This window comes from Cololabis saira, chromosome 12 (genome assembly GCF_033807715.1).
Source record: "Cololabis saira isolate AMF1-May2022 chromosome 12, fColSai1.1, whole genome shotgun sequence".
In the NCBI taxonomy this organism is placed as follows: domain Eukaryota; kingdom Metazoa; phylum Chordata; class Actinopteri; order Beloniformes; family Belonidae; genus Cololabis; species Cololabis saira.
Genome location: NC_084598.1, coordinates 244,087 through 268,926, shown reverse-complemented (window position 1 = coordinate 268,926; position 24,840 = coordinate 244,087). Strand labels below are relative to the sequence as shown.

The following is a 24,840-nucleotide window of genomic DNA, read 5'->3' as shown; positions in this document are numbered from 1 at the left end:
ACAATACAGTTTGAAGTACATGCACGAAAATCGGTACACACCTGTATCATGGCGTATACGTTTTAATATTTCTAGTAATAATGTCAGATGAAGCGTTCCAAACCAAAAAGAGTGAGCCCTCTAGTATATCTGTCCGTTGCCTTGAACAGGCTGTGTGCTGCAAAATGTGCTGCAAGGCTGGGGCCGCTTTTCCCGCGCTGCCCTGCAGATGTGACGTCACATGACGCTGCATGCGCGTTCTCCCCGTTCTCATGTGCCGGCTTCGCTGTTGGCTGCAGTACCCCCGACAGCCGTCGTGGCGAAGAGTGGCACTAGAGAGTCTCATTTCTTAAAAGTCTCTTGGCGCCATGGCCGAAACCGAACAGGAAGTCGGCCATTTTTAACATTCTAATAATTAATATTTAATAATTGACATAAAGAGTCGTGGGTGGTGTCATCGGACTCGGTACTGATTCCTTGACCATAATTGGTGAAAATTAGCCCCACCCCTTCTTCTGATTGGTTGTACCTATTTTCTGACTATAACTTTTGAATGGTTTGACATAGAGAGTCGTGGGTGGTGTCACCTGAATCGTTATTGAGTCCTTGAGCTTCATTGGCCTGAATTAGTCCTGCCCCTTCTTCTGATTGGTTCTCCCTATTTTCTGTTATAACTTTTGAATGGTTTGACATAGGAAGTCGTGGGTGGTCTCATTTCTGATATGCTTATGGGGGACGGTGGCCATGAGTGCGAGGGCCCGTTCATCGCTGCTTGCAGCTTTAATTATTATTATTCTCGCCGGAAATGAATTGCCTTTTTGGAGGCCTTAAAATGCTCGAAAACTCATCCAATTTTGCACACGCTTCCAGAGTCGCGAAGAATTACGTATTTTATGGGCGACAGGCATGGGTCGACAAGAATGGGCTCCATAGCGCCACCTATTTTATGTTTTTCGACGAGGCCCATAATATGGTTTGACCTGCAGCAATGACCTTTATGTGTCTATTATATAAGACAAAACCCTACAAAAAAGTCTCTTGGACCCATGCTCTAAGTTACAAAGGAAGTCCGGCATTTTGAACAGAATATGTCATTTTTCATGAATTATGATCTTATGATCAGGCTTCGTACTTTAATGAACTCCTAGAGATTTTATCAGATTGGCTCACAGCCGACGCTAAATTCCAAAGCTTTTAAGTTTTTACCAGAGGGCGTGACCGTGGTGACCCGGCGAAGTTTGAGGTCATTTTTAAGGCTCGCCATCAAACATCAATTGGCTGTAATTCAGCAATACATTATTTGATGTTGTCAAAAACGTATGTTCAGGATTATAGACTGAACCTCAAGACATTTATGATGGAATATTCAGGATCGGTTGTAGCGCCACCTGTTGGCACCAGGAATTGTCATTCAATTGTCTTCTATTATGCATCTGTGCTGCAAGCAAGATGAGTGTATTGATCTCAATATCTGGTTACATAATAGTTAACACATTGGCGATGACTGACAGTGAAAACTAACTTTTTATCAAAGGGCGCCCCCTTTAGAGGTAGTCAAATGTCGGTGTCTCGCCATGAACATAAAAGCCAGCTGGCGATGCTGTTGCTTAAATTGACCAAAAGGTGGCTCTCTAACATCACAGTTTGTATACTGTGCGGGACTCTGACGGTGTTCATTCCTGATTAATAATTAAGGAGTTAAAACCAGGGATGAAAGTAGATTAAAGTTCTTGCTGGTACTACGACCCCAACCTTCATGGCTTGTTCTCCTCCCACCACCAGCTTCTTCATCCCTGAACACGCATTCAATTTTTTAACACCTATACGGTGTAGAAATTAGAAACACAACACTGTGTAGGCCTATATCAAATGATGTATTTAAATGGTGTAAATAAAGGCCAGTCAGGACCAAGGATTGTCACAGAATATTTTTTAAATGTTAACAAAACTTTCAAAATCAAAACAATTTGTTTTGTTTCAAATTAGAATAAATTTACAGTTAAATTCATCAGCAGCTGAACAGTTAACAAGTCTCTGTCTTTGAATTTTCTGAACATTGGGCACATAAATGAAAAAAGAGGAAAAGACGAGTAAAATGTCTCAAAATGTCTTTTACAATGTGTGCATTGAAATGGAAGATTACTTCTTAAAAAAGGGGACCTATTATGAAAAACATGTTTTTTCTTGTTTTAACATATATAAAGTTGTCTCCCCTCACCCTGCCAAAGGAGAGATGAAATCCCATGGAATTCTGCAGGGTCTGTTCCCCCGCCCTGCTGAATCTTCCAGTGTCATGTGGTTTCTACGGGCTGTTCAGATTTGTGCATTTTCGTTACGTAAGCAAAATGCAAACCACGCCCTCGGTCTCCTCCGCTGCTGAAACCACGGCCACAACCAGCATTGTTCAGAAGCGGTGGCTGTTTGAACAACGAGGGACAGTTAAAAAATGAGGTTTTGCATCAACATTTACCCTCATAAATGGATCAGTTCCCACAGTACGGACCCGGCAACTGCACACGAGTCAGCGGTAAGTGACGTTAATGTTTTATGTTCTTTATTTGTTATTTGTCTACAACAAGTATGATCTTTGCATGGGTTAAGTATTTAGCTTAGCTCCGGAGCACCGGGATTCCTCACTGGTCCGGCCCGTGAGCAGCTCCGGAGCTGCCGGAGCTGCTACGGCGTAGGGTACGCATCGATTTAACGCAGAACCGTAATTCAGGCTTTCCGTCACAATGCGCGTCGCCACCATATATTTTGGACCCTTGAAAAAAAGTCGTTTGGACCCCCCCACATTTGCTAGTCCAGCGTGTTTTCATTGCTTCACAATCAAATCCGTTCCACTTTATGAGTAGGAGATTACCCATATCTACAGAAATCCACTCCGCATACAATAACAGAGGAGGCTGGTCCATAGAGGCAGGGGAGGCTGGTCCTCCTCTATTTTTGAGAGGCAAGAGGGAGATTAAAATATATTTTTTTTTAAAAACAGCTGGTTGAAATGAACCATTACCAAATCTCGGTATAATTTATTAAATATTTTTTTCTCTCTTCTTTCGAAGAAAATCCATTAAAAAAATGGTTCAACAGTGACACCTCAGGCCACAGCAGGCAAGAGGAGAAAGAGCAGTCTGTGTGAGGAGAAGGGGGATCTAAGGGAGGCTGGGGGGCTTCTGTCCTCCGAGGGAGGGTTCTCCTTCCATTCACTCAATGCATTTATTTTTTTTTCATGCTAATCTGTGATTGGCTAAAACACGTAAAACGACGCGCCAAGGGAGGCTAGCCTCCTTACCAATCAACCACCAGAATACAAGATTGACATGGTGTTGGTCCAATCACAGCTTCCAAATTTTATCTTCAAATTTCATCATCGACAACAGCCACTCTGCCTTGTGACTTTACAAGATCTAAAGAAAAGGTGAGTATTCATAGTTCAATTTAGTTTCAACTAGTTTTCATCCTTTGTTCTGGTCGCCGTTTACATCCCACCCGACGCGTGTGTGGCTGAAGCCACGCAGCGGCTGGCCGACCAGATTACAGACTTTGAGAAAAAACTCCCGAACTCACTCTTTATTGTTTTGGGGGATTTCAACAGAGCAAACCTCACTCACGAACTCCCGAAATACAGGCAACATGTCACGTGTCCCACCAGGGAGACGCAGACTCTGGATCATTGTTACACCATCATAAAGAACGCATACCGCTCTGTTCCCCGCGCAACTCTTGGACACTCGGATCACTGTCTGCTTCATCTGATCCCGACCTACAGGCAGAAATTAAAAACCTCTAAGCCTTTGGTTAGGACTGTGAAGAAGTGGACAGAGGAGTCAAAGCTGGAGCTTCAGGCCTGCTTTGACTGCACGGACTGGAGTGTCTTTGAAGCTGCGGCCTCAGATCTCCATGAACTGACTGACACTGTGACGTCCTACATCAGTTTTGTGAGGACATGTGTGTGCAGACCAAGACCTTCTGCACATACAACAACGGAAAGCCCTGGTCCACATCAAACCTTAAAAAACTGCGCCGATGCCTACAGGAGAGGCGATTGAGCACTGTTCAGACAGGACAAAAACACACTGACGAGAGAGATCAGGAAAGCGAAGCAATCCTACAGCGAACGGCTGCAGAATCGCCTCTCTGCCAACCCTGACCCCTCTTCTGTGTGGAGAGGCCTGCAGAACATCACGGGGCTCAAAAGAACAGCTACACGCCCTGCAGGCAACCTCAAGCTGGCCAACCAGCTGAACAATTTTTACTGCCGGTTCGACGACTCATCATCATCTTCATCTTCATCATCATCCCCACCGCCATCATCATCATCATCATCATCATCATCATCATCACCATCACCCCCCACCCCCCTGCGGCTCCACCATCACCATCCCCCTCCCTCCCCCCCTGCGGCTCCACCTCCACCATCCCCCCCCTCCCCTCCAGCTGCCCGCCTTTTCACACCTCACCACAGCAAACCCCCCCCCCCCCCCCCCCCCCACCTCTGTCTACCCCCCTTCCCCCACCCGGCACCCTGCCTGCACTTCAGATCTCTGAGGAGGACGTGTGTCGGCTGTTTCAGCGGCAGAATTTCAGGAAGGCTCCAGGCCCGGACGGCGTGTCCCCCTCCTGCCTGAGAGTCTGCGCTGAGCAGCTGGCTCCCACCTTCACACGGATCGTCAACCGGTCCCTGGAGCTGTGTGAGGTGCCCTCATGCCTCAAACGCTCCACCATCATCCCAGTTCCCCAAGAAACCCACCATCACAGGTCTAAATGACTACAGACCCGTTGCCCTGACGTCTGTGGTCATGAAGACCTTTGAGAGGCTGGTGTTGAGCCACTTGAAGGACATCACAGGCTCACTGCTCGACCCCCTGCAGTTTGCTTACCGGGCAAACAGGTCGGTGGATGATGCAGTCAACATCGGACTGCACCACATCCTTCGTCATCTCGACACCTCAGGGACTTATGCGAGGATCCTGTTTGTGGACTTCAGCTCGGCGTTCAATACCATCGCTCCCGCAATCCTCCACCAGAAGCTCACCCAGCTCACCGTACCCTACGGTGCGCGTCGCCGCGTTTCAACAAGTAAATATCTAAAAATGTTAACTTTCAATCTGATCAACAAAAGAACCAGAAACAACTTTCTTAATTTATTACTGCGCATGTGCAATCCCCCCATTTGTCCAATCCTTGTTTTTCAGTATCCTCCAACGAATAGGAAATAGACAAAAGAGTTTTCCACTCGCTGTTTTAATTCCCAATTTCGATTTTCAAACACATCAATTAATTTTTTATTATCAAAACAAAAGATGGGGAACGGATTATTTTGGTTTATTTCTCGTTTTTATAAACGGATGGACACGTCGCAATTTTCACCAAGCACGACTTGCACAACACCTCGCTCTGGTCGTCGACATCATCCTTTCTAAATCCAAAATACCTCCAAATAATGGAGGATGATTTATGTTTTGGCACAAAATTAGACTCTGCACTGCAGCCGGCCGCATTATCCTCCGCACTCGTCTCTTTTCTTCCGTTTCGATTTCTCCGCTCTTCTCCGCTCTCCTGTGTGTGTGGCTGTGTGTGCGTCTCAGTCTACGGCTCCCTCCCACCCTCCTATGTTTGTTATTGGTTGGCTTCAGCTGTCGATCAACAGCAAGCATGAAATAAGCTTTGTGGTTGGCTGGCCATAGTGGTGCGTTCAAGAGCAATCTTAAAAGTAATGTTTATGGAGACTGCTCGCGCTGTACAAGCAGGGCGAGCGGAAATATATCGTTTATATCGTTGCTTTTCCGTTATTAATGTCTTGAATGTTCATATCTCGATATAGATACGATAACGGTATATCGTTCAGCCCTACTTCACAGCGCGAATCACTGTCCGCCGCGCAGCTCCTCGCCACGCCGACTCCGCGCTCATATATTTAATAAATTAATAAAGCCCATATATTTATAAAGCCCCGCCTGGACGAGCCCTAACACTGTGGCCGGCCACTGGCCGTCCTGGAGTACCGGCCGTTCTGTGATTCTCCAGATCACACAGATGGCCAGTCCGCCCCTGGGTGGAGGATGTGGATGTGGTCAGTTCGTACCCAGAACTAAACCGCCATTCGTTGGAGGTACAGCTGGCCATGTTCAAACTTCAGTATCCCTGCAGCACAGTCAGTGAAGTGGTGGATACATTGAGAGCTATGCTGCCAGAGGTTTGAGGTCTGTTCACTCAAGTGACGCTGACGTCCCTGACTCCCCCGGTCTGGCCTTCGGCCGGAGGGTCCCCCCTTATGAGCCTGGTCCTGCTCAAGGTTTCTTCCCTCCTAAAGGGGAGTTTTTCCTGGCCACTGTTTGGCTTAAGGCTTTTCTCCCACTATGGGAGTTTTTACCTGCCATTGTTTATATAATAATTGCTCAGGGGTTTATGTTTATGTTTATGTTTATGTTCATGTTCTGGATCTCTGGAAAGCGTCTAGAGATAACATCTGTTGTATTAGACGCTATATAAATAAAATTGAATTGAATTGAATTGAAAAGTGTTGGTCAGGCTTCTTCTTGTTCTATTTGTAGAAATCCTGCTGTAAGCATGTACAGATAAAATGTATTGAGTTGTATTGAGTTATAGTTGTATGTTCTGCAGGTCACTGAATATTTTGTATTTCCTCATTACTTTTTTTTCAAGAGGTTTTTTGTTGCATGACATTATTAATCCTCATTTGATAAAGTGCCTAAAAAGTGCCAAAAAAGTTGTCAGTGTCAGTCCTCTATAAATTAAACCAAAACATAATAGTAGTCAGTAATTGCAGACCATGCCAGCTCCAATCTGTTGTATTAGATGCTATATAAATAAAATTGAATTGAATTGAATTGAAAAGTGTTGGTCAGGCTTCTTCTTGTTCTATTTGTAGAAATCCTGCTGTAAGCATATACAGATAAAAGAGGAGATGGGTGAACATATGGAACATTTAACAGGTTGTATTGAGTATTGAGATATAGTTGTATTGAGTTATAGTTGTATGTTCTGCAGGTCACTGAATATTTTGTATTTCCTCATTACTTTTTGTTCAAGAGGTTTTTTGTTGCATGACATTATTAATCCTCATTTAATAAAGTGCCTAAAAAGTGCCAACAAAGTTGTCAGTGTCAGTCCTCTATAAATTAAACCAAAACATAATAGTAGTCAGTAATTGCAGACCATGCCAGCTCCAAGGAAAAACAAAAGAGAGAGGGAGATTATTTTGGGTATAAAATGCACCAGAATGCGGGAAATTGAATCTACTATTTTCAAAATGTTCTGAGGGAGGACCTCCAGACCCCCCCCCCAAAAAAAAAATGTCCCCCCCACATTACGAAAGCTGCTGACGCCCATAGTCACAACCACAAGAGCGTCTGTATAGCTCAATGGAGCAGGCGACTTACAGTTACGTACGTACAGTGAACGCAGGTTCGATCCCAGTCGAAGCATATTTTGCACCAACTTCCTACGAGTCTGTCTTTCACTGCATCTGTGCTCCAAGCGAGATGAAATAAATACATTTGATATTTCATGCTTTGCATTAATGGGCGTGCAAGATGGCTCAACAGCGCCCTCTAGAAAACTTTTCTCTGCCATCATTTTTGAATGGTTTGACATAAAGACTCGTGGGTGGTGTCATCGGACATGGTTTTGAGTCCTTGGCCATAATTGGTGCAAATTAGCCCCGCCACTTCTTCTGATTGGTCGACATTTCATAGTCCCTATTTTCTGCCATAACTTTTGAATTGTTTGACATAGAAAGTCGTGGGTGGTGTCATTTCTGATATGCTTATGGTGGCGGTGGCCATGAGTGAGAGTGCCCGTTCATCGCTGCTCGCAGCTTTAATTACATTTATTACTTAATGGTCATTTTGCATGATGTACAGATTCTAAAACTGTAGTTCATAAGCTTTCCAATATCTAACACATGGAAATCTGAAAATAATTGAAGGAGATGGGGCCATTTTAATGTTGGCAAACTAATTTTGTGAGAAATCAAGCCTCAAAGTTTTCAAGGATTAGGACCCTCCTGGGGAGCCACGTGTTGGGTGGTAACAAAAGCTGCCACATTTGGATCAATTAGCCTAATACACATCCCTTAAATGGTTGTCAAAAGGAACTGGGAATCCTCCTTGAGAAGGAGGTCCCCAGAAGGAAAAAAGGTTGTAATAAATGTTGATCTAATGTTATCACTTTTAACCTCTTTTTGAACTGATTAGGGAGGAATGCAGAGGCAATAACTTGAATTTTGTCAGACCATTAGCAAGAGATTTATTCATTAATGCTCACATGTTTTACATGCATCTACAGTATTGAGCCACATTCTTCCAACTTCCAATCCTACAGGGGCTCTACCATACCATCTTTATTTATAAAGCACTCTAAGCTGCAACATTGGACCATAGTGCTATACGTGAAGTAAATAAAAAAGATATAAAATGTGTATAGAAAAAATAAAAAATAAAATAAAAAATCACGATACGGTATGATACACGATATTGAGGTTACAAGAACGATACGATACGATATTATAGCAGTATTCTTTTACAGTTTTTCACAATTGTTTAAACACATTTATTGGAACATCAGACACAATGTGCACAACCTGAAACTCATGTTTCAGGTGGCTGAACCAATCCTGCTAAACTCCAAGCACATTTACTGCTCTATACTCAAATTCCCATTCCATACTGTGACAGTCTGACCCCCCCTGTCACTGTTACATGGCCAGAGCAACAGGCCAGAGTAATGGGACGCTGTGCCTTTAAGAGGAGATGCAAGGCTGAACACTAATGTGACACTAATGAGGCCTATTTGGGCCATACCAACTGGAGGATAGTCTGGATCACAGAGGGATACTGGACTTCTATGAAGAGGAATCATATGGATCATGGAGGGATTCTGGACTTTCATGGAGGAATACTGGATGTTATAGAAAAGACTGAGTACAACGAAAATGACATGAAATGAATAATTCTACAGTGCTGTTGTGAATGAACTATGCTGAACTATTCTGACACCCCTCTCTATGTGGACCTCATGTGGGCCTGTCAATGTGGGTGGAGCCAGGGCATCTTTAAAAGACAGACAGAGATGGCAGCTCACTGTCCAGAGTGAACTGCTGTCTGTGCTGGTGTCCGGGCGTGTCTTTGTTCTCTGAGGAGGTGATTATTTGAATGCATTCTGTTTGTTTGTTTGATGGTTTGATCTAGATCTTTTGTTTGGTTAAATGATTTTGGTTTATTTGAAAAGCCTGATTTATGAAATGGAAAGCTAAGACTAAGAGCTAATGAATATAATGTGCTATTTAATACTTATAATAAATACGTATATATATATATAGATAATAATTTAATATAATATAAATATATTATGTATTTAAAATGAGTGATTATAAATAGATTAAAAATAGCTTAAAATGAATTTGATTTACATTATGTACAGTATATTATTATGAAGTTAAAATGGTTTTTATGTTATATTTTCAGATTTTGGTCCTCTTTTGTATTGTTCACATACTATCACTTGGGGGAATAAAACCATTGTAAACCTTGCCCACTTGCGTGCCTTGCCATCTTTATGTTTTAAACCCATACCTGAGCCAGGGGTTTGACATTTGGTGGCAGTGGTGGGATGGCAGGCCGCAAGGGTTATTCATACAAACCGGGCAGAGGTAGAGCTCGTAGTGGTTTACGATCCCAAGTGGCAGATGTGACAAAGCAAGAGGGGACTGAAGATGGGGCCATCGGAGGTGCCATGGCGTTGGCGTTCGACGAGGAGGCCACTGCGGAGGACGTCGAGTGGAACACGGAGGCGGAGGAGGACGTCGAGTGGAACACGGAGGTGGAGGAGGAAGCTGCACATTCTGTGGATATAAGAGGTGCTAGGAGCAAGATCAGAAGAGGACATGGAAGGGTTAGGCCGTCTGAGGAGCCACCGTGGCCAGGTGAACCGTCACTGGCTAGCATGTTCAAAGACTTTCTGCTAGGGCAGCAACAAAGAGAAGCTGTCCTTGTTCGTGAGCTCCAGCAGCTGAAATCTGCAATTACAGCGCCTAGCGCTACGCAAGCACCCTCCCAACCGGCCCATGTGGGTGAAGCTAGCCCCAATGCTAACCCTACAACTAGCCATGCTCTCCATGTGCCATCGCCCGCACTCAGGGCCCGGCTGCCACTTAACACTTCGACTGCCGAGCATCCATCTTCGCTGCCAATAGCTTCTTCGCAGCCTGTAGCCCACAGCGACCTGCCCATGCGTCAAGGCCCAAAGATGCTTCCTTTTCAACAAGGTGAAGACATTGAGAACTTTCTTGTTCGCTTTGAGCGTATCGCTCGCACTTGGGGCTGGCCGCCAGCTGAATGGGCCTGCAGGCTTGTTCCTCTTTTAACAGGGAAAGCCCTCGATGCCTACTCCTCAATGGAGGAGGATGCTTCCAACATCTATTCTAACCTTAAAGAAGCCCTCCTTGCCAAGTTTGACATCTCTCCCGAGACATACAGACTTCAGTTTCGTTCAACTCATATTCCCCCTGGTGAATCTCCTAAGGAGACTTACACCCGACTTAAAGGTCTCTACCGCAGATGGGTTAAGCCCGAGCAGCGGTCCAAAGGTGACATTGCAGAGGTTTTCATTCTTGAGCAGTTCCTTCGTATGGTGCCTATTGACTTGAAGACTTGGATCAAAGAACATGAGCCAGATGATGGGCTTACTGCAGCCAAACTTGCTGGGCAGTATCTCAACGCCCGTAAAGGCCTGAGGCCGCCGAGACAACAGAAAGGGGTAGCGTCCCAAGAAGCAGCTGACCCGCCACCGAGAGGAGACCGCAAAGTGAGTGGTCAAGTGGGTGGTCAAGCCACCGTAGCGGAGACGAGGAGTGTCTCCAAGTCGGGTCCAGTGAAAGAGTTGATCTGCTACCACTGTCAACAGCCAGGGCACTGGGCTGCAGTCTGCCCCCTGAAAGGTCCTAAGCTGTCCGGCCTCTGTCATGTGCCTCACCCATCTGTTCCAGCGTCAGTCATGGCACCACCCCTTGTGCCCAATCCTGAATCTGAGCTTGAATCTGACACTGAGCCGATCATGATGCCAGCTCGTGTCAATGGTCAACATGTGCAAGCACTGCTTGACACCGGTAGCTCTATGACCCTCCTTAACAAGTCCTTTGTTTCTCTTGGCACTCTTGATTACCGGCATGCCACAGCTATCCAGTGTGTTCATGGAGATCAGAGGCCATATCCCGTGACAGATGTGACTATTGTCGTTGAAGACCAGGCTTTCTTGCTCCGTGTTGGGGTTCTTGACAACCTGCCCCATGACATGATCTTGGGCCGAGACTTGCCCGTTCTCAATGATCTTATAAGTCAAGCCCACCGGCAGCGAGGGAGGTCTGGTGCAACCACAGCCATACAAGAGGCTTATCCTGTACTTACCCGGTCTCAGAAAGCCCAGCCAGGGCTGGAGCCGCTTCCTGACTTGGACCCCTCCCTATGCCAGGGTGGACGGAGTGGTCCCCAGAAGAGTAAGCGCCAGCGCCGCCTGGAGAAGATGCGTGGTACTCCACTGTTAGGTGATCTTCCTGATATGAAGCCTGATGAGGAGTGGCAGGTACCTGAAGACATCGGAGAGCTCCAGAAGGCTGACGCCTCGCTAGCACCATTACTGGCAAAGCTAAACAATGCCAATGATACAGTACAACACAACACAACCAGAGTGAGAAGTATCTCTTGGAGGAGGGAGTCTTATATTTGGCTGATCAGCCAGAGAACCGCTTGGTCGTCCCTACAGTTTGCCGGTCGCTGGTTCTTCACCTGGCTCATTCCATCCCCTGGGCTGGTCATCTTGGACAGGACAAGACTCTTGCTCGAGTCAAAGCTCGTTTCTTTTGGCCCTTGATGGCCAAAGATGTTATAGAATATTGTCAGACTTGTCCCCAGTGCCAGAAAACGTCTCCCAAACGTCCTAAGAGAGCTCCGCTGCTACCTCTTCCTCTCATTGATGTTCCTTTTCGGAGGATTGCAATGGACATTGTTGGTCCACTAGAGAAGAGCAGTACTGGCCAGGAATATATCCTTGTTCTATGTGACTATGCAACCAGGTTTCCTGAGGCCTTCGCTCTGAGGAGCGTCAAGACACCCAAAATCATCAGCTGCCTTGTCCAGTTCTTTTCTAGAGTTGGTATTCCTGATGAGATAATCACTGACCAGGGAACCAATTTCACCTCAAAGCTTATGAAGCAGCTCCACCAACAGCTTGGCATTACCGGCATTCGCACCACTCCTTATCATCCACAAACTGATGGATTAGTGGAGCGTTTTAATGACACCTTGAAGTCCATGCTGCGAAAGTTTGTAGATGACACTGGTCGGGACTGGGATAAATGGCTCCCCTTTGTCCTCTTTGCCTATCGAGAGGTACCTCAAGCGTCTACTGGCTTTTCGCCATTCGAGCTCCTTTATGGGTTCCCTGTTCAAGGACCCTTGGACCTCCTGAAGAAATCTTGGGAGTGCAAGCAACCCACACCCCAAGGTGTTCTTTCGTATGTGCTGCAGATGCGTGACAGGCTAGAGCAGTACAGAACCGAGGCCAGGAGAAATCTTGGAAAGGCTCAGCTGAAACAGAAAACCTGGTATGACCAGAAGGCACGACACAGGCTGCTACAGCCAGGTCAAAAAGTGTTGCTGTTGCTTCCAACCTCCAGCAGCAAGTTGCTTGCCCAGTGGCAAGGTCCCTTTTCGGTGCTTAGGCAAGTCGGACCGGTGACATATGAGGTTTCACACCCTGACAAAGGAAAGGAATCACAAGTGTACCACATTAACCTCCTTAAGGAATGGAAGGACAGAACGTGCTCTGTGGAAGGAACTGAGGATGGAGAATGCTCTGAGGAAGGAATGGACATCCAGGCCAGTCAATCACCTACTCCGGAACGGGAGGGACAAGTGGAAAAGGTGATGCTGGCACGAGAAGTGGAAATGGAGGATTCCGTGGAAGAGACTGATCTGTCCATGCTCACAACTGCACAGCAACCTGATGTGAGTCACCTGTCTGCACATTCTGCCCATGAATTCTTGCAGGTGTGTGGGGAGTTCCCAGACCTGTTCAGTGGACAGCCTGGGAAAACGGACCTAATAGAGCATGTGATTCATTTGAAAACCTGCACACCTATCCGCCAACGTCCTTACAGAGTCCCTGAGCGAATGGTGGAGCCCCTCAACAATGAGATTCAAACCATGCTGGATTTAGGAGTGATCGAACCTTCCAACAGTGAGTGGTGTAATCCCATTGTTCTTGTTCCTAAGAAAGACAATACTATAAGACTCTGTAATGACCTACGCAAAGTAAATGCAGTTTCAAAGTTCGATGCTTATCCTATGCCACGAATTGATGAACTTCTTGAGAAACTGGGCAAAGCTGTTTTTATTACCACCCTTGACCTATGTAAGGGATATTGGCAAGTGCCCTTAGAGAAGGAGTCAAGGGAGTACACAGCCTTTCGTGGTCCAAAGGGGCTCTATCAATACACTGTCATGCCGTTTGGGCTTCACGGGGCCCCTGCCACATTTCAGCGGTTAATGGACCGAGCTCTTCAGGGGTGTGGCCAGTTCTGTGCTGCTTATCTGGATGACGTGTTGGTCTTCAGCACTTCCTGGGAAAACCATCTTTCCCACCTACGTCAGGTCCTGCAGCGGATCCATTCCACTGGGCTCACCCTGAATTCCCAGAAATGTGAGTGGGCCAAACGAGAAGTTTGTTACCTCGGGTACCATCTTGGTAACGGGCAAATACGTCCGCAGGTGGACAAAGTGAAGGCCATCAGAGACAGTCCTAGACCGCGGACAAAGAAACAGGTCCGGTCATTCTTGGGTCTCTCTGGGTGGTACAGGCGATTTGTCCCCCACTTCTCCACCATCACCGCCCCTCTGGTCAATCTGACTACTAAAAACTCCCCTAATCCAGTGAAATGGACCGAAGAATGTGAAACTGCCTTCACAAATCTCAAAGCTCTCTTGTGCTCTTCCCCTGTCTTGCAAAGTCCTGACTTTAACCAGAGATTCCTTGTTCAAGTTGATGCCTCGGGAGTGGGCCTTGGAGCCATACTAGCACAAGGACAGGAGGGTGAAGAGCAACCACTTCTCTATTTGAGCCGTAAATTGCAGCCGAGAGAAACTAGGTACTCGGCCATTGAGAAAGAATGTCTTGCCATTAAGTGGGCATTGGACAGTCTTCGCTATTATCTTCTCGGAAGGACCTTTGATCTGGAAACCGACCACCGTGCATTGAGCTGGATCAATTCCATGAAGGATAAAAACTCTCGTGTCACAAGATGGTATCTGGCGCTACAGCCATATTGTTTCAATATCACACACAGAGCTGGGAAAACTAATCTCCTAGCTGACTACCTGTCTCGTCTCCCTGAACTTGCCGTCGCTGGGGAGGAGGGAGGTAATGTGACAGTCTGACCCCCCCTGTCACTGTTACATGGCCAGAGCAACAGGCCAGAGTAATGGGACGCTGTGCCTTTAAGAGGAGATGCAAGGCTGAACACTAATGTGACACTAATGAGGCCTATTTGGGCCATACCAACTGGAGGATAGTCTGGATCACAGAGGGATACTGGACTTCTATGAAGAGGAATCATATGGATCATGGAGGGATTCTGGACTTTCATGGAGGAATACTGGATGTTATAGAAAAGACTGAGTACAACGAAAATGACATGAAATGAATAATTCTACAGTGCTGTTGTGAATGAACTATGCTGAACTATTCTGACACCCCTCTCTATGTGGACCTCATGTGGGCCTGTCAATGTGGGTGGAGCCAGGGCATCTTTAAAAGACAGACAGAGATGGCAGCTCACTGTCCAGAGTGAACTGCTGTCTGTGCTGGTGTCCGGGCGTGTCTTTGTTCTCTGAGGAGGTGATTATTTGAATGCATTCTGTTTGTTTGTTTGATGGTTTGATCTAGATCTTTTGTTTGGTTAAATGATTTTGGTTTATTTGAAAAGCCTGATTTATGAAATGGAAAGCTAAGACTAAGAGCTAATGAATATAATGCGCTATTTAATACTTATAATAAATACGTATATATATATATATATATATATATATATAGATAATAATGTAATATAATATAAATATATTATGTATTTAAAATGAGTGATTATAAATAGATTAAAAATAGCTTAAAATGAATTTGATTTACATTATGTACAGTATATTATTATGAAGTTAAAATGGTTTTTATGTTATATTTTCAGATTTTGGTCCTCTTTTGTATTGTTCACATACTATCACTTGGGGGAATAAAACCATTGTAAACCTTGCCCACTTGCGTGCCTTGCCATCTTTATGTTTTAAACCCATACCTGAGCCAGGGGTTTGACACATACCACACATTACTCACAACACTACACACAATTCCCAATACTCTGCACACTCTTCCTGAATTCCCTCTCTTGCTGTTCACACAGAACACACAGTCAATCACATTTCTAAACTCGTGTCGTGTCGTGTCGGAGGATGGAGACGCACATTTTGATGTATAACACACTTGGGGGCACGTTACGGTTCGGGCCGTATTAACTGCCGAAGGAATGGCATAAATTTCGCCAAAATGACACGACTAATTCAAAATGGCCGACATCCTGTTCGGTTTCGGGCATGACGCCAAGAGACTTTTCTTTAAGTTGTGCCATGATACAGGTGTGTACCGATTTTCGTGCATGTACATCAAATCGTATCGTGGGGCTTGAGGCACAAAGTTTTCAAGGGGGCGCTGTTGAGCCACTTTGCCAGGCCCATTAATGCAAACCATGAAATATCAAATTTTTCGCCAGGCCTGACTTGCATGCAAAATTTGGTGACTTTTTGGGCATGTTTAGGGGGGCAAAAAGGCCTTCCTTTTGTCAGAAAAATAATAATAATTAAAGCTGCAAGCAGCGATGAACGGGCCCTCGCACTCACGGCCACCGCCCCCCATAAGCATATCAGAAATGACACCACCCACGACTTCCTATGTCAAACCATTCAAAAGTTATAGCAGAAAAAAGGGACAACCAATCAGAAGAAGGGGCGGGGCTAATTTAAGCCAATGAAGGTCAAGGACTCCATACAGAGTCTGATGACATCACCCACGACTCTTTATGTCAAACCATTCAAAAGTTATAGCAGGAAATAGGGACAACCCATCAGAAGAAGGGGCGGGGCTAATTTTCAATAATTATGATCAAGGACTCAATACCGAGTTTCATGACACCACCCACGACTCTTTGTCAAACCAGTCAAATGTTATGGCAGAGAAAAGTTTTCTAGGGGGCGCTGTTGAACCGTTAGGCCACGCCCATTAATGCAAACCATGAAATATCAAATTTATCACCAGGCCTGGCTTGCATGCAAAATTTAGTGCCTTCTGGGGAACTATCAAATATGAACCAATCAGATGAAGGGGGGGCGCGCTTTTTGAAAGAGAAAAGTAATGCGTGTAGTCGCAGGATGGAGACGCACATTTTGATGTATAACACACCTGGGTTCACGATACGGTTCGGGCCGTATTAATTCTCAAAGGAATGGCTCATATTGCTCCAAAATTACGCGATTAATTCAGAATGTTCAAAATGGCCGACTTCCTGTTCGGTTTCGGCCATGGCGCCAAGAGACTTTTCTTTAGGTTGCGACATGATACAGGTGTGTACCGATTTTTGTTCATGTACGTCAAACCGTATTGTGGGGCTTGAGGCACAAAGTTTTTTCTGTCTGAACCAATCAGATGAAGGGTGGGCGCGCTTTTTGGCGTCTAGCGTCGCCGCGGTAACGCTTTTGAAAGAGAAAAGTAATGCGTGTTGTCGCAGGATGTAGACGCACATTTTGATGTATAACACACCTGGGTGCATGTTACGGTTCGGGCTGAATTAACTGCCGAAGGAATGGCATAAATTTCGCCAAAATGACACGCTTAATTCAAAATTGGCCGACTTCCTGTTGGGTTTCGGCCATGTCGCCAAGAGACTTTTCTTTAAGTTGCGACATGATACAGGTGTGTACCGATTTCCGTGCATGTACGTCAAACCGTATCGTGGGGCTTGAGGCACAAAGTTTTCTAGGGGGCGCTGTTGAGCCATTAGGCCACGCCCATTAATGCAAACCATTAAATATCAAATTTATCACCAGGCCTGACTTGGTGCAAAATTTGGTGACTTTTTGGGGACGTTTAGGGGGAAAAAAGTCCCTTTTGTTAGAAGAAAAAAAATTCCTACAGATACAAAAGGGCCTTCGCACTGAAGGTGCTCGGGCCCTAATAATTAAAGCTGCAAGCAGCGATGAACGGGCCCTCGCACTAACGGCCACCGCCCCCCATAAGCATATCAGAAATGACACCACCCACGACCCTCTATGTCAAAACATTCAAATGTTATAGCAGGAAATAGGGACAACCAATAAGAAGAAGGGGCGGGGCTAATTCAGGCCAATGAAGGTCAAGGGCTCCATAAAGAATCTGATGACACCACCCACGACTCTCTATGTCAAACCATTCCAAAGTTATAGCAGAAAATCGGGACAACCAATCAGAAGAAGGGGCGGGGCTAATTAAGGCCAACGAAGCTTAAGGACTCATTACAGAGTCCCATGACACCACCCACGACTTCCTATGTCAAACCATTCAAAAGTTATAGCAGAAAAAAGGGACAACCAATCAGAAGAAGGGGCGGGGCTAATTCAGGCCAATAAAGGTCAAGGGCTCCATAAAGAATCTGATGACACCACCCACGACTCTCTATGTCAAACCATTCCAATGTTATAGCAGAAAATCGGGACAACCAATCAGAAGAAGGGGCGGGGCTAATTAAGGCCAACGAAGCTTAAGGACTCATTACAGAGTCCCATGACACCACCCACAACTTCCTATGTCAAACCATTCAAAAGTTATGGCAGATAAAAGTATTCTAGGGGGCGCTGTTGACGCCCATTAATGCAAACCATGAAATATCAAATTTATTGCCAAGTCTGGCTTGCATGCCAAATTTGGTGCCTTTTGGGGAACTATCAAATATGGACCAATCAGATGAAGGGGGGGTGCGCTTGTTGGCGTCTAGCGTCGCCACAGTAACACTTTTGAAAGAGAAAAGTAATGCGTGTAGTCGCAGGACGGAGACGCACATTTTGATGTATAACACACCTGGGTGCACATTACGGTTCGGGCTGAATTAACTGCCGAAGGAATGGCATAAATTTCGCCAAAATGACACAATTTATTCAAAATGGCCGACATCCTGTTCGGTTTCGGCCATGGCTCCAAGCGACTTTTCTTTAAGTTGTGCCATGATACAGGTGTGTAGCGATTTGCGTGCATGTACGTCAAACCGTATTGTGGGGCTTGAGGCACAAAGTTTTCTGGGGGCCGCTGTTGAGCCATTTTGCCACGCCCATTAATGCAAACCATGAAATATCAAATTTATCGCCAGGCCTGGCTTGCATGCCAAATTTGGTGCCTTTTGGGGAACTATCAAATATGGACCAATCAGATGAAGGGGGGGTGCGCTTGTTGGCGTCTAGCGTCGCCACGGTAACACTTTTGAAAGAGAAAAGTAATGCGTGTAGTCGCAGGATGGAGACGCACATTTTGATGTATAACACACCTGGGTGCACGTTACGGTTCGGGCTGAATTAACTGCCGAAGGAATGGCATAAATTGCGCCAAAGTGACACGATTAATTCAAAATGGCCGACTTCCTGTTTGGTTTCGGGCATGACGCCAAGAGACTTTTCTTTAAGTTGTCCCATGATACAGGTGTGTACCGATTTTCATGCATGTACGTCAAACCGTATCGTGGGGCTTGAGGCACAAAGTTTTCAAGGGGGCGCTGTTGAGCCATTTTACCACGCCCATTAATGCAAACCATTAAATATCAAATTTTTCGCCAGGCCTGACTTGGGTGCAAAATTTGGTGACTTTTTGGGCATGTTAAGGGGGGCAAAAAGGCCATCACTTTGTCAGAAGAAAAAAAAAAATAATAATAATTAAAGCTGCAAGCAGCGATGAACGGGCCCTCGCACTCACGGCCGCCGCCCCCCATAAGCATATCAGAAATGACACCACCCACGACTTCCTATGTCAAACCATTCAAAAGTTATAGCAGAAAAAAGGGACAACCAATCACAAGAAGGGGCGGGGCTAATTCAGGCCAATGAAGGTCAAGGACTCCATACAGAGTCTGATGACACCACCCACGACTCTCCATGTCAAACCATTCAAAAGTTATAGCAGGAAATAGGGACAACCAATCAAAAGAAGGGGCGGGGCTAATTTTCACCAATTATGGTCAAGGACTCAATACCGAGTCCCATGACACCACCCATGACTCTTTATGTCAAACCATTCAAAAGTTATGGCAGAGAAAAGTTTTCCAGGGGGGGGTTGTTGAGCCATTTTGCCACGCCCATTAATGCAAACCATGAAATATCAAATTTATCACCAGGTCTGGCTTTCATGCAAAATTTGGTGACTTTTGGAGAACTATCAAATATGGACCAATCAGATGAAGGGGACGCGTGCTTTTTCGCGTCTAGCGTCGCCACGGTAACACTTTTGAAAGAGAAAAGTAATGTACGTCGTCGCAGGACAGAGACGCACATTTTGATGTAAAAACACAAAAATTGCTGACAAAAAATTTCATCATAGGTACAGCCAGGTTCGAACTCTCGACTTCTGGCACCAAAGACCGCAATGCTGTGGCTGAGCTATGTCTCAGCTATCCCTTTTGCTTCGACTTACTGGATTAAGAGAGACCAACATAGCGATAAAATGTCTGGAACTTTTTTTTCCTAATTTTTTAAATATTTGTAAGGTATAAATATTAGTAAAACACTACTATTTTTATTACTTTTTCTGTAACCATTACCGAGGTTCTAACCGGGCTGAGCACGGGTCTATTTCTGATGTCACCATATTACAGGGAGCTGATTGGTCGGGGAGCGGGGCCGTCATCACCCTACTCGCCACTGATTTGTCGGGGGCGGGGCCGTCATCACCCTACTCGCCACTGATTGGTCGGGGGGCGGGGCCGTCATCACCCTACTCGCCACTGATTGGTCGGGGGGCGGGGCCAGCAGACGTTTGAATCAGGAAGAGGGACTCTCTATGTCAAACCATTCCAAAGTTATAGCAGAAAATCGGGACAACCAATCAGAAGAAGGGGCGGGGCTAATTAAGGCCAACGAAGCTTAAGGACTCATTACAGAGTCCCATGACACCACCCACGACTTCCTATGTCAAACCATTAAAAAGTTATAACAGAATAAAGGGACAACAAATCAGAAGAAGGGGCGGGGCTAATTCAGGCCAATGAAGGTCAAGGAGTCCATAAATAATCTGATGACACCACCCACGACTCTCTATGTCAAACCATTCCAAAGTTATAGCAGAAAATCGGGACAACCAATCAGAAGAAGGGGCGGGGCTAATTAAGGCCAACGAAGCTTAAGGACTCATTACAGAGTCCCATGACACCACCCACGACTTCCTATGTCAAACCATTCAAAAGTCATGGCAGAGAAAAGTATTCTAGGGTGCGCTGTTGAGCCGTTAGGCCACGCCCATTAATGCAAACCATGAAATATCAAATTTATCGCCAAGTCTGTCTTGCATGCAAAATTTGGTGACTTTTGGGGAACTATCAAATATGGACCAATCAGATGAAGGGGGGTGCGCTTGTTGGCGTCTAGCGTCGCCACGGTAACACTTTCGAAAGAGAAAAGTAATGCATGTAGTCGCAGGATGGAGACACATATTTTGATGTATAACACATCTGTGTTCACGTTACGGTTCGGGCTGAATTAATTCTCGAAGGAATGGCATAAATTTCGCCAAAATGACACAATTTATTCAAAATGGCCGACATCCTGTTCGGTTTCGGCCATGGCTCCAAGAGACTTTTCTTTAAGTTGTGCCATGATACAGGTGTGTACCGATTTTCGTGCATGTACGTCAAACCGTATTGTGGGGCTTGAGGCACAAAATTTTCCGGGGGGCGCTGTTGAGCCATTTTGCCACGCCCATTAATGCAAACCATGAAATATCAAATTTATCGCCAGGCCTGGCTTGCATGCCAAATTTGGTGCCTTTTGGGGAACTATCAAATATGGACCAATCAGATGAAGGGGGGGTGCGCTTGTTGGCGTCTAGCGTCGCCACGGTAACACTTTCGAAAGAGAAAAGTAATGCGTGTAGTCGCAGGATGGAGACACATATTTTGATGTATAACACATCTGGGTTCACGATACGGTTCGGGCTGAATTAACTCTCGAAGGAATGGCATATATTGCTCCAAAATTACGCAATTAATTCAGAATGTTCAAAATGGCCGACTTCCTGTTCGGTTTCGGCCATGGCGCCAAGAGACTTTTCTTTTAGTTGCAACATGATACAGGTGTGTACCGATTTTCGTTCATGTACGTCAAACCATATTATGGGGCTTGAGGCACAAAGTTTTTTCTGTCGAACCAATCAGATGAAGGGTGGGCGCGCTTTTTGGCGTCTAGCGCCGCCACGGTAACGCTTTTGAAAGAGAAAAGTAATGCGTGTTGTCGCAGGATGGAGACGCACATTTTGATGTATAACACACTTGGGGGCACGTTACGGTTCGGGCTGAATTAACTTTCGAAGGAATGGCATAAATTTCGCCAAAATGACACGACTAATTCAAAATGGCCGACATCCTGTTCGCTTTCGGGCATGACCCCAAGAGACTTTTGTTTAAGTTGTCCCATGATACAGGTGTGTACCGATTTTCGTGCATGTACGTCAAACCGTATCGTGGGGCTTGAGGCACAAAGTTTTCAAGGGGGCGCTGTTGAGCCATTTTGCACGCCCATTAATGCAAACCTTTAAATATCAAATTTTTCGCCAGGCCTGACTAGGGTGCAAAATTTGGTGACTTTTTGGGCATGTTAAGGGGGGCAAAAAGGCCTTCACTTTGTCAGGAAAATAATAATAATAATAATAATTAAAGCTGCAAGCAGCAATGAACGGGCCCTCGCACTCACGTCAACCGCCCCCCATAAGCATATCAGAAATGACACCACCCACGACTTCCTATGTAAAACCATTCAAAAGTTATAGCAGAAAAAAGGGACGACCAGTCAGAAGAAGGGGCGGGGCTAATTCAGGGCAAAGAAGATCAAGGACTCATTACGGAGTCCCATGACACCACCCACGACTCTCTATGTCAAAACATTCAAAAGTTATAGCAGAAAATAGGGACAACCAATCAGAAAAAGGGACTGGGCTAATTGTCACCAATTATGGTCAAGGACTCAATGCCGAGTCCCATGACACCACCCACGACTCTCTATGTCAAACCTTTCAAAAGTTATGGCAGAAAAAAGTATTCTAAGGGGCGCTGTTGAGCCGTGAGGACACGCCCATTAATGCAAACCATGAAAAAAAAAATCAGATCACTCAAATGAACGACGATCATACAGTACAGCTGTATCTCATGGTCCAGAATGTATGATATTATATTAATCTATTATACCATATTATATTACATGTTGTTATTTCATATTAGCGTACCCAGTAATATAGCATATTGTATTATTGCATTGTATGTTGCTTCATTTCATATATTTTTGACTATATTATATTGTAAAATTATATATCATAGCGATTGCATTATTATATAATTTCAATTTATAACACTAATATACAATTCCTCACACACACACTCCTTCCAAATGTTTCTTTTTTTTCTCCATTATGACAATTGTATGCTGTCATCCGTTATGTTTTTTGTTTTTAAGCTTGTTATCTCTGTTATTCAAATATATTTATACATTCATTAATATGCTATACTGTACTTTGTATTGTGTATATTGTGTGTGTGTGTGTGTGTGTGTGTCTGTGTGTGTGTGTATATATATATATATATATATATATATATATATATATATATATATATATATATATATGTGTGTGTGTGTGTATACCTGAAGTGTGACTACCTGCAGAACGTATTTTAGCATGAAAGCTTGCATATTTAACGTACATCAAGCATCCTGTATCATAGCTACATGTCTGCCGTTTGTAACAAAACAAACCGCGTGAAAATCGGTTGAAAATCAAGTGAGTTATAGTTATTTTACTTATGCAGACACCTCCTTCCACAATAGAAGTGAACGCTCTAGATTTAAAGCGATACCGATTCAAGATGGCGGCCACGTCCGACGTTCTCAGGCAGTCAATGCGGCGCCTCGACCAAGATGGCGGCCGCGCTGAACATCAGCCCCTCCCCCCGCGGGAGCTGCGCGCGCAAACTCCACTCAAATTCAAAAGTTATGGCAGAAAATCGGGACAACCAATCAGAAGAAGGGGAAAGAGAAAAGTAATGTGCGCTGTCACAGGACAGAGACGAACATTTTGATGTAAAAAAAACACAAAAATTGCTGACAAAAATTTTGGCATATCAAGCCAGGCTTGAACTCTCGACCTCTGGCAGCAAAGACCGCAATAATCTGGCTGAGCTAAGTCTCAGCTATTCCTTTTATTTGACCTACTGGGTTAGGACAGACCAACATAGCGATAAAATGTCTGGAACTTTTTTTTCCTAATTTTTTAAATATTTGTAAGTTATAAATATTAGTAAAACCCTACTATTTAAATTATTACTTTTTCTGTAACCATTCTGCCAAGGTTGTAACCGGGCTGAGCCGGGAATATTTCTGAAGTCACCACATTACAGGGAGCTGATTGGTCGGGGGGCGGGGCCGTCATCACCCTACTCGCCACTGATTGGTCGGGGGGCGGGGCCGTCATCACCCTACTCGCCACTGATTGGTCGGGGGGCGGGGCCGCCATCACCCTACTCGCCACCGATTGGTCAGGGGGCGGGGCCGGCAGACGTTTGAATCAGGAAGCGGGAGTCAGCGCGAGAGCGACTGGCGGCTCGCGGCAATTTTATTATAAAAAAAGGACAACCAATCAGAAGAAGGGGCGGGGCTAATTCAGGCCAATGAAGGTCAAGGACTCCATAAAGAATCTGATGACACCACCCACGACTCTCTATGTCAAACCATTCAAAAGTTATAGCAGAAAATCGGGACAACCAATCAGAAGAAGGGGCGGGGCTAATTAAGGCCAACGAAGCTTAAGGACTCATTACAGAGTCCCATGACACCACCCACGACTCTCTATGTGAAACCATTCAAAAGTTATGGCAGAGAAAAGTATTCTAGGGGGCGCTGTTGAGCCGTTAGGCCACGCCCATTAATGCAAACCATGAAATATCACATTTATCGCCAGGCCTGGCTTGCATGCAAATTTTGGTGACTTTTGGAGAACTATCAAATATGGACCAATCAGATGAAGGGTGGGTGCGCTTTTTCGCGTCTAGCGTCGCCACGGTAACACTTTTGAAAGAGAAAAGTAATGCGTGGTGACGCACGATGGAGACGCACATTTTGGTGTATAACACACCTGGGTGCACGTTACGGTTCGGGCTGAATTAACTGCCGAAGGAATGGCATAAATTGCGCCAAAATTACACAATTAATTCAAAATGGCCGACATCCTGTTCGGTTTCGGCCATGGCTCCAAGAGACTTTTCTTTAAGTTGTGCCATGATACAGGTGTGTACCGATTTTCGTGCATGTACGTCAAACCGTATTGTGGGGCTTGAGGCACAAAGTTTTCCGGGGGGCGCTGTTGAGCCATTTTGCCACGCCCATTAATGCAAACCATGAAATATCAAATTTATCGCCAGGCATGGCTTGCATGCCAAATTTGGTGCCTTTTGGGGAACTATCAAATATGGACCAATCAGATGAAGGGGGGGTGCGCTTGTTGGCGTCTAGCGTCGCCACGGTAACACTTTCG

The 24,840-nt window shown here is 45.3% G+C and overlaps 1 protein-coding gene across 1 annotated transcript in view; it reads right to left on the bottom strand.

Moving 5' to 3' along the window:
* xkr7b (XK, Kell blood group complex subunit-related family, member 7b) overlaps nt 1–24,840 on the bottom strand; it is a 252,213-nt gene that overhangs the window by 82,887 nt on the left and 144,486 nt on the right. The gene's annotated exons all lie outside the window — the stretch shown is intronic.